This window comes from Mobula hypostoma, chromosome 4 (genome assembly GCF_963921235.1).
Source record: "Mobula hypostoma chromosome 4, sMobHyp1.1, whole genome shotgun sequence".
NCBI classification, from domain to species: domain Eukaryota; kingdom Metazoa; phylum Chordata; class Chondrichthyes; order Myliobatiformes; family Myliobatidae; genus Mobula; species Mobula hypostoma.
In genome coordinates this window covers 57,853,222-57,865,892 of record NC_086100.1, presented here as the reverse complement: position 1 = coordinate 57,865,892, position 12,671 = coordinate 57,853,222, and positions in this window count along the sequence as shown.

Below are 12,671 nucleotides of genomic sequence, written 5' to 3'. Positions count from 1 at the left end.
AAGGCTGAATATCCTGAGATAGCCACGAAAGCACTGAAAATGTTGCTTCCATTTCCAACATCGTATCGCTGCGAAGTGGAGTTTTCTGCAATGAATGCAATGAAAACTAAATTGCAAAATAGACTGGACATAAGGAACCCCCTTCGAGTATTGCTGTCTCCCATCACCTCTCGACGGGACCGTCTTGTTGCAGGAAAATAAGCCCAGGGCTCCCATTGATACAGCGATATTGGTGTGTTGCAATGATTTTATATGTTCATACAAGGAAAATATGCACTGTGTGTTTAATATCCAAACATTACTTAAAATGTTATGATACTATTGACTTATAAGTGACTCATAATTCAGTGGTCCCCAATCTCCGGGCCGCAAAGAATGCAGCAGTACAACGGTAACCAGCAAGCACCCAGCACATCTTTAAGAAAAAAGCCGAAATAAGCAAGCTAATTGATTAGGTGCCGCCTCACACGTAAATGTCGGCCCAGATCAGAGACGACTGGCGATTGCATCGCCTCTGATCTGGGCCGGCATTTACGTGCCCGCGGCACCTTATCAATTAGCTTGTTTATTTCGGCTTTTTTCTTAAAGATGTGCTGGGTGTGTTCCGGCCACCACTGTACCAGTGCATTCTTCGCGGCCCGGTTTGGGACCACTGTTATAATTGACTTATCGCTATATTCATGTGAGGAAAATATGTGCTGTGTGTTTAATATTAAATTCGTTAGATAAATCCCTTTAGAAATGAAACTGAGTGTATTAGCCACTTATAAGTGACTTATAGTTAACTTATCACCTATATTCTGGTCGTAATTAACACCGCCCCACCGGTTGGCTGATCTGCAGGAATATTGTCAATATTAAACTGGTTCCCGGTGCGAAAAGGTTGGGGACCCCTGCACTAGTTGGCAGATCTCACTCCTGTACGCCCTCATGTCACCACTTGAGAATCTGCCAATAATGGCTGTATCGTCAGCAAATTTATAGATGGTATTTGAGCTATGCCTAGCCACGCTGTCATGTGGAAACAGAGATGTGTATACAGTCATGTATAACAGATCTGGAATTTATACTTAGGGGATCATATAACCAGTGAGGAACATGACAAGCAAACTATCTGGTGTCCAACCTTGGACAACTTGCCTGATGTTTTGCATGGATGAGGATTATTGCTTATTACTAGTTGTGGATTGCAAGAGGAATGGAGACGGGCTAACCCCAACTGACATCAATGGATCTGGGGTTGAGAGGGTAAACAGCTTTAAGTTCCTCAGCATCCACATTACTGAGGACCTCACGTGATCTGTACACACCAGCTGTGTGGTGAAAAATGCACAACGGCACCTCTTTCACCTCAGACAGTTGAGGAAGTTTGGTACGGGCCCCGAATCCTAAGAACTTTCTACAAGGGGACAATTGAGAGCATCCTGACTGGCTGCATCACTTCTTGGTATGGAAACTGTACTTCCCTCAATCGCAGGTCTCTGCAGAGTGTGGTGCGGACATCCCAGCGCATCTGTAGATGTGAACCTCCTACTATTCAGGACATTTTCAAAGACAGGTGAACAAAAAAGATCATTGAGGACATGAGTCACCCCAACCACAAACAGTTCTAGCTGCTACCATCCGGGAAATGGTACCGCAGCATAAAAGTCAGGACCAACAGGCTCCGAGACAGCTTCTTCTCCCGGGCCATTAGACTGATTAATTCATGCTGACACAACTGTATTTCTCTGTTATATTGTTGCACATACTATTTATTATAAATGACTATAGATTGCACATTGCACATTTAGATGGAGATGTAACATAAAGATTCTTACTTCTTTGTATGTGAAGGATGTAAGTAATAAATTCAATATTGATACCATCCTCAAAGAGTGATGCCCGAGCATATATAATGGGGCAATCTTTTTCTTGTTTCCATTTTTGAAAGCAATAAGGTCATCAGCTTCACTGGGTTTGTCTCATTTGTTTTTACATCTTCCTTGATTCAACTCCTCTCTTAAAAACAGCAAAAATAAACATTTCCTGAATAGTGCTTAGGGGAATGGATTCCATATGGGAACTCCAGAACCAATCCTCACTGATGATCCTGTATACAAACACAGCAAAATATCCTAGCACAGAGTGAAACTTTTTGTAAACGTACATGGTAGCTTTTTTCTCTCTCCATAGACTTTAAATTGAAGATGTAGGCACTTAAGATGTATACAGTCATCAAATGGTAATTACTGTGCAGGACGTGATTCAGGCAAGAAGCTTGAAGAAGATATTTAATTAAGTAGGAACTAGAAATAAACAACAGTTAACCTTGTCTGCAAGTTCATCAGCAAGGAATGCTTCTGGAGTTTCCATATGGAATCCATTCTTCCAAGCACTAATATTTGGGAAATGTCTATTTGGACTCTATGCATTAAGAATATTGTACTGGTAAGGCTTGTGATATGTTTTCTCTATTTAATTACTTGGCTCAAATTTGAAGAACTATGAAATAACAGCATAGAAATAGGCCCTCTGACCTTTCATGCCCTTGTCCACCTTTTTGCTCATCTATATTAACCCCATTTACCCACTATTGGTCCATTTTCTTGCCGGCCTTGCCTATTTAAGAGTCAACACCTCAGAAACATAGTGATTGCATGGCATCATGAAAGGCAGAAATAGAAATGTCTGAAGTAGTTGAAAAACTAGAAAAAAATCAAGGTTCAATCAAATAACCAGCTTGAAGTGATATTTCATCTATATCTTCCAGCTGGTACTGCAACCGCTAATATAGATAAGACCATAAGATATAGGAGCAGAATTAGGCCCATTGGCACCATTTCATCATGGGTGATCCCATTTCCCTCTCAGCCCCAATCTGCCCTCTCCCCATATCCCTGCATGCCCTGACCAATCAAGAATCCATCAACTTCTGCCTTAGATAGAGAGAAAGACTTGGCCTCCACAGCTGCATGTGGCAATAAATTCCACAGATTCACCACTCTCTGGCTAAAAAAATTTCCTCCTCATCTCCTCTCTGAAAGGTCGCCCCTCTATTCCGAGGCTGTGTCCTCTGGTCGTGGACTCTCCCATCATAGAAAACATCCTCTCCATATTCACTCTATCAAGGCCTTCCATCATTCAGTAGGTTTCAATGAGGTCACTCCTCATTTTTCAGAATTCCAATGAATACAGGCCCAGAGCCATCATATTCTCTTCATGTGACAAGCCATTCAATCCTGGAATCATTTTGGTGAACCTCTTTGAAACCTCTTCAGTTTCAGCACATCTTTTCTAACATAACTGGCCCAAATTGCTCACAAAGCTCCCAGTGAGGCCTCACCAGTGCTTCATAAAGTCTCAACATTACATCCTTGTTTTTATATTCTAGTTCTCTTGAAATGAATGCCAACATTGCACTTGTCTTCCTCACTTGCAAATCAACCTTTAGGGAATCCTGCACACTGCAAGTCCCTTTGCGCCTCAGTTTTCTGTATTTTCTCTCCATTTAACAAATAGTTAACGCTTTCATTTCTTCTACCAAAGTGCATGACCATACACTTCCTGACACTGTATTCCATCTGTCGTTTCTTTGCTCTGTAACACCCTGGGAAAGGGAAGGTGTTTTAGTACCGTGTGCCTGACACCAGGGTAATCTGGGTCTTTTGTTCGGTGGGAAATGAAGAGAGAAGACGCCGAGGCGGGGCCATGACCCGACGAAGGCCGGAGGACCAAAGGAGGATCTGCGATAGGGAAACCAGCAGCTCCAACATGTGCACACTAGACGGTTTTATTAAAATGGGCCCTTTTCTTTTTATTTATTAACCCTGTATTCAGATTAAGAATTATAAAGCTAAATCATTTAATTGTATGCGGTGTACCGTCCGTTATTTTGTGGTACTGATTTGTAGCAGGGTAACAAATCACACAGCATCCACACTAACGGAGGGGTTTTGGGGTGGACTTGCTTCTCGATCTCACCCGTTTGGTGGGGCCAGAGATTGTCTTCCCGAGACTTACACAGCCAACAGGACCTGAGGGTTACAATTGTGGGGTTGTGGTTCGGGATTGATTTCATTGGATACTGTGTGATTGCTCTGAGCATTGAACCAGTGGGCTGTGTGTTTAAGACTGTGCTAAACTATTGTCCAGTAAAGTGATTACGATATGTGGGTATGGATGCTGCTGGGACTGAGTGGTGGTGTGAGTCCACGGGTTTACTGGTAACAAATGTGTGTGTGTGTTGAGTGGGGTAGATATTCATACTCCTGATGAATTGTTAATTCGACTTTTAAATACTGTTAAAGCTGTAGGAAAAGTTATGATTCTGGGGCGGGGGTTTGATAAAGTGGTGGGCACAGACCTTGTTTTAGTTCAGGCTAGCACTGATGTAACGGCAGCTGAACTGCCTGGTACTATTGGGGCCCCAGAAGAGGGGGGGCTGTGAACTGTCCATACTTTCCGGGAGGAGGAGAGTGTAGGGGAGGGGGCCGAGTTGCAAGTCGAGTCGCCTGTAGCTGGGGGGTGGAGACTTCAAAGACAGGGTTTGTTTCTGCAGAGCGAGGAGAAGGAGTGGTCTGATTTGGAATGTCTCATTAGTCCTCCAGTGAGGAGTGAGTTGGTGGTGGCCCTTACCTCCTGGTGAATAAATGGAAAAATGCCCAGGTTCAAAGTCCCAGCTATGGTAGACTCTGCCTGTTCTCAGGAACGAAACCCACCCCTAAAGGGGAAGAGGAGTATGAGACTTGGGTGGAGCAGACCTCCCAGTTGTTAGATGAGTGGCAGTGCTCCGATGACGTAAACAACAGCTGTAGATTGAAAGTTTGAGTGGCCGGGTTGCTGACGTAGTGAGAGCTGTAAAGGCATAGAATCTCCTTGCCATTTTTGCGGCCTACATGCAAGCACCAGAAATGGTGTATGATGTGATGGGAAGCCCAATGGAGCTCATGACAGGATTTCAGAACATGTGCCAGGAGAAGGGGGAGAAGATTTCTGCCGACATCTTTTGGCTAGAGAGGTAGCTAAATTGCTTGCGGCATAGAAGAGCGATGCAGACGGCTGAGGGGGATCAATTAAGAATGGATTAAATAGCGAAAGGCACCCAGTCCCAGAACCTGATCCTTGGGGTCTCCGACTGTCTGGTAAAACGCGTCCTCTCCCTTGTTTGTTGAGCTGATCAGAGAAGTACTAGATAAGCAGAATGCATCGGAGGTGTGGGGAGCCTCCGTCAGCAGAGTACACTACTCCGTAGTTATCCCCCGCGTTGAAGTGACCGTGGATAGCTTGCCCTGGAGAGTGGTAGAAGAGATAGTGGCAGAGTTGAGAACTGAGATGTCCCGGTTGTTATCAGTGGGTGTGGCCCCCCATATGATGGAGCTGATAGAGAGGTGGGTCCTCTAAGGGGACGGACTATGCAGAGGGCTGCTAGCAAGGGGTCCTGCGAGAAGTGGGGTGACAGGTATTTTCTGTTATAACTGTGGTGAAGAGGGACATTTCAGGAGGGAGTATGAATGATGGAAACCCCTCGAAGAGTGAGCCACTGGGTATCTAAGCAGAGAGAGACGTTAGGAAAACTTAAAAGAGACCCAGTGGGGGGACAACCTGGCGTATTGGGGGGAACACATTCCCAGCAATATATCAAGGAACACCCTAAAGCAAAAATCCATATTCCTGGAGGCTTAGCGGGGCCAAGCTCCAGTGTATCGCTACAGATAGAGGGTATTTATGCTAAAGCCATACTTGACACAGGGTCACAGGTCACTTCATTGTACCGTTCATTTTATAACCAGTATTTGATGCATTTACCATTGATGCCACTTAGTGCATTAGAGATTTGGGGTCTTAGTGTGGGTGATTATCTATAAGATAGTTATTTGTCAGTGAAACTGGAGTTTTTGGAGGCTGATGTGGGAGTGGCTGTGGTCCTTGATACGTTGGTGCTGGTTTGTCCGGAATCCACTGACAGGGGCGGAGTTTCAGTTCTTGTTAGGACAAATACTCCTATTGTGAGGAGGTTAATGGGAACCTGCAAGGGGAAAGCTGGAGAGAGCTTCCTGAGAACATTGTCCATTCACCCCGCGTTTTGAGCTGCTTTTGAGGAAGTGTGTGGCTGCATTGGGCCAGAACATGAGGTTAGAAGAGGGACTGTGTGGTTTACCCAGTCAAAACCAAATAACGAGAGTGATGGGAACCCCCAAATTAACCGGAATGCCTGAAGGCAAGGCCCTCTTAGTGGACGCTCCAAAAGTCCACGGGGGGGAGTTGGGATTACCTGCTAGGGTACTGGTGAGGCCCCAACTGCAGAAGCCCTCAATTGTACAGGCGAGCAGGATGGCAGTGATCGTCAGGAACACTATGAAGAGGGAGGTCACCTTCAAGTGGGAGATACATCTGGCGCACCTCTTCCTGGTGACGGTAATATCTAGTGTCCTTGTGAGACAAGCCGGGGAGAAATCATCTGAAAAAGGGGGAAAATTGACTGTTGAGTCATTCAACTTTGGGGACTCCCCGGTACCTGTCGGTTGGAGCAGGAGGATGACAGAGAAGATGGTGAAGGTGGAAGGTGTCTTTTCCACCGACGAATTTGATGTGGGTTGTTCCAAGAGCACTCGTCATACTATCCGGGTGACCGAGGACACCCTGTTCAGAGAGAGGGTGCTGCGACTGGTCCCTGGAGAAGTGGAGGATGTTCAGCAGAATTTGTTTTAGTTGAGGGAAGCTGGGATCATCACTGAGTCCAGAACCCCCTATGTATCCCTAATAGTAGTGGCAAGGAAGAAGAATGGGAAGATACGGATGTGTGTGGACTATAGGACTCTGAACAGGCGTCCCAACACAGACCCTTGTGGAACATAACTAGTCACTGGCAGCCAACCAGAAAATGATCCTTTTATTCCTACTTTTTGCCTCCCCCCCAATCAGCCACTGCTTTTCCATGCTAGTATCTTTCCTGTAATATCACGAACTTGTAGCTTGTTAAGCAGCCTCTTGTGTGGCACCTTGTCAAAGGCCTTCTAGAAATCCAAGTACACGTTTCCCCCGCCATCCAAAGGTAGAGCGTTCTTATGAAACGGTTCGTAAGCCGGAATGTCATAAAGTGAAGAAGCAATTACCATTTATTTATATGGGAGAAATTTGTGAGCGTTCGCAGACCCAAAAAGTAATCTACCAATCATACCAAATAACACATAAAGCCTAAAATAACAGTAACATGTAGTAAAAGCAGGAATGATATGATAAATACACAGCCTATATAAAGTAGAAATTCTTTTCTGCAATCATTGCACTGTCCACCGTAGTGAAAATCTCACGCAAGCACTCTCGGCAGAAACACTCTCTCTAGTAACCTTTAAACTATGAAGCTGCCAAATCATACCAAATAACACATAAAAATACACAGCCTATATAAAGTAGAAATGTATGTACAGTATAGTATCACTTATCGGAATCGGAAAGACAGCACCGAGCACACGGATGATGGTGTGTTAGGCTAAGTCGTTGGAGGGTGGGGTGGTGCAGTGGTCCCTACCCTCCAGGCTGCTGACCGATACTGATCTGCGAAACATGCAGGGTTACAGCGGTAGCCGGGATGCACCCAGCACATCTTAAAGAAAAAAGCCAAAATAAACAAGCTAATTAATTAGGTGCCACCCGGCAGGTAACTTTCGGCCCAGATCAGAGGTGACACAATCGGCAATTGCTTTTGATCTGGGCCGACATTTACGTGCCGGGCGACACCTAATTAATTAGCTTGTTTATTTCGGCTTTTTTCTTAAAGATGTGTTGGGTGCGCCCCTGCTACCACTGCGTTCTCCGCGGAAATGTATCGGTCTGTGGCGCGGAGGTTGGGGTGGTGGGACACTGGGGTGTCATCTCATCGTCGTCTGGTTCCATCAGGGCAGGCAGGTCATCTACTTTTATGTCTGTCTGCCTCGATGTCGAAGGTCACGGTTCGTCATCTGCTGTGGCTAATGCGGAAGGCTTGAACTATGACAGTATGTTTGACTGCTTAGCCTTGCGCATTTTTCTATCATCCCATGCAGTTGCTTTACGTTCAGTTCCTGGACGACTTCATTTTTGGTCCGTTCACTACTGCTTTTGGTTTTGATTGTTATCCTTCCTCTTCCAATTGCATCAGCTCTTCATCTATCAGTTCTTTGTCATGGGATGCCAAAACCTCTTCAACATCATCTTGGTCAGCTTCCACAAGCCAAACTCACTTTGTCCTTACTTCATTCACCATGATCGAAATGCTTAATTATGTCTAGTTTTATGCTAAGTGTAACACCTTTACAAGCTCTTTCAGGCTTTTCCGATACCTTAGAACTCATCTTGCTAATGGCTGCTCACAGGCACGTATTTAAGCAATGCCGGCGAGAATGCAGTTCCGGGGGAGGAGCTTGGCTGCTCGGGGCACGTGCTACCTTTATTTGTAACAGTGAAAACACCTTCTGTTAGCAAAAACAGATAACTAATGTAGGTCTTTCATAACAGCGAGGTTTCGTAAAGTGAACGTTCGAAAAGCGGGGTACACCTGTACACAAGATCAACCAATTCTCCTTTGTCTATCCTGCTTGTTATTTCTTCAAAGAAGTCCAACTGATTTGTCAGGCAAGATTTTCTCTTCAGGAAAAGTCATCTGCCTCCAAGTACCTTGAGATAGCATCCTAAATAATAGACTACAGCATCTTCCCAAGGACTGAGGTCAGACTAACTGGCCTGTAGTTTCCTTTCTTCTGCCTCTTTTCCTTCTTGAAGAGTGGAATGACATTTGCAATTTTCCAGTCTTCAGGAACCATTCCAGAATCTAATGATTCTTGAAAGTTCATTACCAATACTTCCACAATCTCTTCAGCCACATCTTTTTGAACTCTGGGGTGTACATCATCTGGTCCAGATGACTGATTTACCTTCTGACCTTTCAGTTTCCCAGGACCCTTCTCTCTAGTAATGGTACCTGAAACTTTCACCATACTCAAGTGTCTTCCACAGTGAAGACTGATGCAAAATACTTATTCAGTTCATCCACCATGACCTTGTCCCCATTACTACCTCTCTAGCTTCATATTTCAGTGGTCCGATATCCACTCTTACCTTTCTTTTATACTTTATGTATTTGAAGAAACTTTTGGTATCCTTTTTAGTATTATTGGCTGACTTGCTTTCATTTTCCATCTTTACCTTCTTAATGACTTTTTAGTTGCCTTCTGTCGGTTTTTAAAAAAGCTTTCCAATCCTCTAACTTCCCACTAATTGGCTTTTATTTTAACTTTACCTTCTCTTGATAGTCACTGTTGTGTCATCTTTCCTTTAGAATACTTCTTCCTCTTTGGGATATATAGATCCTGTGTCTTCTGATGTTGCTTCCAGAAATTCCAGGCATTGCTACTCTGCCTTTATCCCTGCCAGTGTTCTTTACCAGTCAATTCTGGCCAATTTTCCCCTTAATTCCCTTTACTCCACTGTAATACTGATACATCAGACTTTAGCTATTCCTTCTCAAATTTCAGGGTAAATTCAATCATATTATAATCACTTTCTCCTCAGGGTTGTTTTACCTTAAGGACTCCAACAAATTCTGTTTCATTGCACAACACCCAGTCTAGAATAACTGATTCTCTAGTGGGCTCAACCACGAACTGCTCTAAGAAGCCATCTTGTAGTCCCTTTAGAAACTTCCCCTCCTGGAATCCAGAACCAACCTGATTTTCCCAATCTACCTGCATATTGAATTCTCCCGTGACTATTGTAACATTGTCCTTTTGGCAGCATTTCCTACCCCCCATTATAATTTGCAGACCACATCCTTAATACTGTTTGGGGGTCTGTATACAGTGCCCATCAGGGTCTTCTTTTACCTTTAGCTCTATCCACAATGATTCAACACCTTCCGATCCTATTTCACCTCCTTCTAATGACTTGATTTCATTTTTTACCAACAGAGCAACCCTGTTCCTCTACCTTCCCTCCTATCCTTTTGATACAGTGTGTATCCTTGGACATTTATCTCCCAGCTATAATGTTGCTTCAGCCATGACTCAGTGGTGCCTAAAACTGCCAATTGGCAACTGTGCTGCAAGTTCATTTACCTTATTCCGTATTCTGCACACATTCAACTATAACACCTTCAGTCCTTCATTCACCCTTTTCAATTTTGTCCATCTTTTACAATGCAACTCATCCTGTTGACTCTAGTTTTTCCCTATCAACAGCCTCTCCTCACAACACATTGCCTCTATTTGTAAGCCAGCTACCTCATCTTCACCATTTTCATCCACCTTTCGTACAATACTTCTTGTGTTGAAATATACGCAGCTCAGGAGAGTAGTCGCACCATGCTCAACCTGTTCATTCCTAGTTTTGACTGAGGTCTTACCAACATCTGCCTCTTTTTCCCATCCCCCTGCAAATGGCGTTTAAACCCAAATGTGCAGAATTAACAAACGTTCCCGCTAAGCTATTAGTCCCCCTCTAGTTCTGTTGCAAACCATCCCTTCTGTACAGGTCTCACCTTCCCTGGAACAGAGCACAATGATTAAAAATCCTTATGACCTCCCTCCTGTACCAGCTCCTTAGCCACGTGTTAAACTGTATAATCTTCCTAGTTCTAGCTTCACTAATGTGTGGCATGGGTAGCATTCCTGAGATCACAACCCTAGAGGTCCTGCCCCTTAACTTAGCACCTAACTCCCTGAACACTTCATGTAGAATCTTGTCACTTGCCTTTCCTATGTCAATGATACCTACATGGACCATGACTTAGAAACATAGAAACGTAGAAAACCTACAGCACAATACAGGCCATTAGGCCCACAAAGCTGCGCCGAACATGTCCCTACCCTTGAAATACCTAGGCTTTAACCATAGCCCTCTATTTTTCTAAGCTCCATGAAACCATCCAGGAGTGTCTTAAAAGACCCCATCATTTCCGCCTCCACCACTACCGCCGGCAGCCCATTCCACGCACTCACCACTCTCTGCGTAAAAAAACTTACCCCTGACATCTCCTCTGTACCTACTTCCAAGCACCTTAAAACCATGCCCTCTCGTGCAAGCCATTTCAGCCCTGAGGAAAAGCCTCTGATTATCCACATGACCAATGCCTCTCATTATCTTGTACACCTCTATCAAGTCACCTCTCATCCTTCATCGCTCCAAGGAGAAAAGGCCAAGTTCACACAATCTATTCTCATAAGGTATGCTCCCCAATCCAGGCAACATCTTTGTAAGTCTCCTCTGCACCCTTTCTATGGTTTCCATGTCCTTCCTATAATGAGGTGACCGGAATTGAGCACAGTACTCTGTGGGGTCTGACCAGGGTCCTATATAGCTGCAACACTCACAACACACTGGAGGAACTCAGCAGGTCGGGCAGCATCCGTGGAAAAGATCAGTCGACGTTTCGGGCCGGAACCCTTCTTCAGGACTGCAACCTTACCTCTCAGCTCTTAAAATCAATCCCACAATAAATGAAGGCCAATGCACCGTATGCCTTCTTAACCACAGATACAACCTGCGTGGCATCTTTGAGTGTCCTATGGACTTGGACCCAAGATCCCTCTGATCCTCCACACTGCCAAGAGTCTTACCATTAATACTATATTCAGCCATCATATTTGACCTACCAAAATGAACCACCTCACACTTATCTGGGTTGAACTCCATTTGCCACTTCTCAGCCCAGTTTTATATCCTATCAATGTCCCGTTGTAACCTCTGATAGCCCTCCACAATTTCCACAATGCCCCCAACCTTTGTGTCATCAGCAAACTTACTAACCCATCCCTCCACTTCCTCATCCAGGTCATTTATAAAAATCACAAAGAGTAGGGGTCCCAGAACAGATCCCTGAGGCACACCACTGGTCACCGGCCTCCATACAGAATATGGCCTGTCTACAACTACTCTTTGCCTTCTGTGGGCAAGCCAGTTCTTGATCCACAAAGTAACGTCCCCTTGGGTCCCATGCCCCCTTAATTTCTCAATAATCTCCAAATGTTCATAAATCCTGCCTCTCAGGATCTTCTCCATCAACTTACCAACCACTAAAATAAGACTCACTGGCCTATAATTTCCTGGGCTATCCCTACTCCCTTTCTTGAATAAGGGAACAACATCTGCAACCCTCCAATCTTCTGGAACCTCTCCCATCCTCTTTGATGGTGTAAAGATCATTGCCAGAGGCTCAGCAATCTCCTCCCTCGCTTCCCACAGTAGCCTAGGGTACATCCCGTCCAGTCCTGGTGACTTATCCAACTTCATGCTTTCCAAAAACTCCAGCACATCCTCTTAATGGCTACATTCTCAAGCTTTTCAGTCCACTACAAGTCATCCTTACAATCGCCTAGATCCTTTTCCATAGTGAATACTGAAGTCCTCCGCTATTTCCTCCGGTTCCATGCACACTTTTCCATTGTTATACTTGATTGGTCCTATTCTCTCATGTTTTATCCTTTTGCTCTTCACATACTTGTAGAATGCCTTGGGGTTTTCGTTAATTCTGTCCGCCAAGGCCTTCTCATGGCCGCTTTTGGCTCTTCTAATTTAATTCTTAAGCTCCTTCCTGCTAACCTTATAATCTTCTAGATTCTTATCATTACCTGTTTTTTTGAACCTTTTGTAAGCTTTTCTTTTCTTCTTGACTAGATTTACAACAGCCTTTGTGCATCACGGATAGAAGCATAGAAACA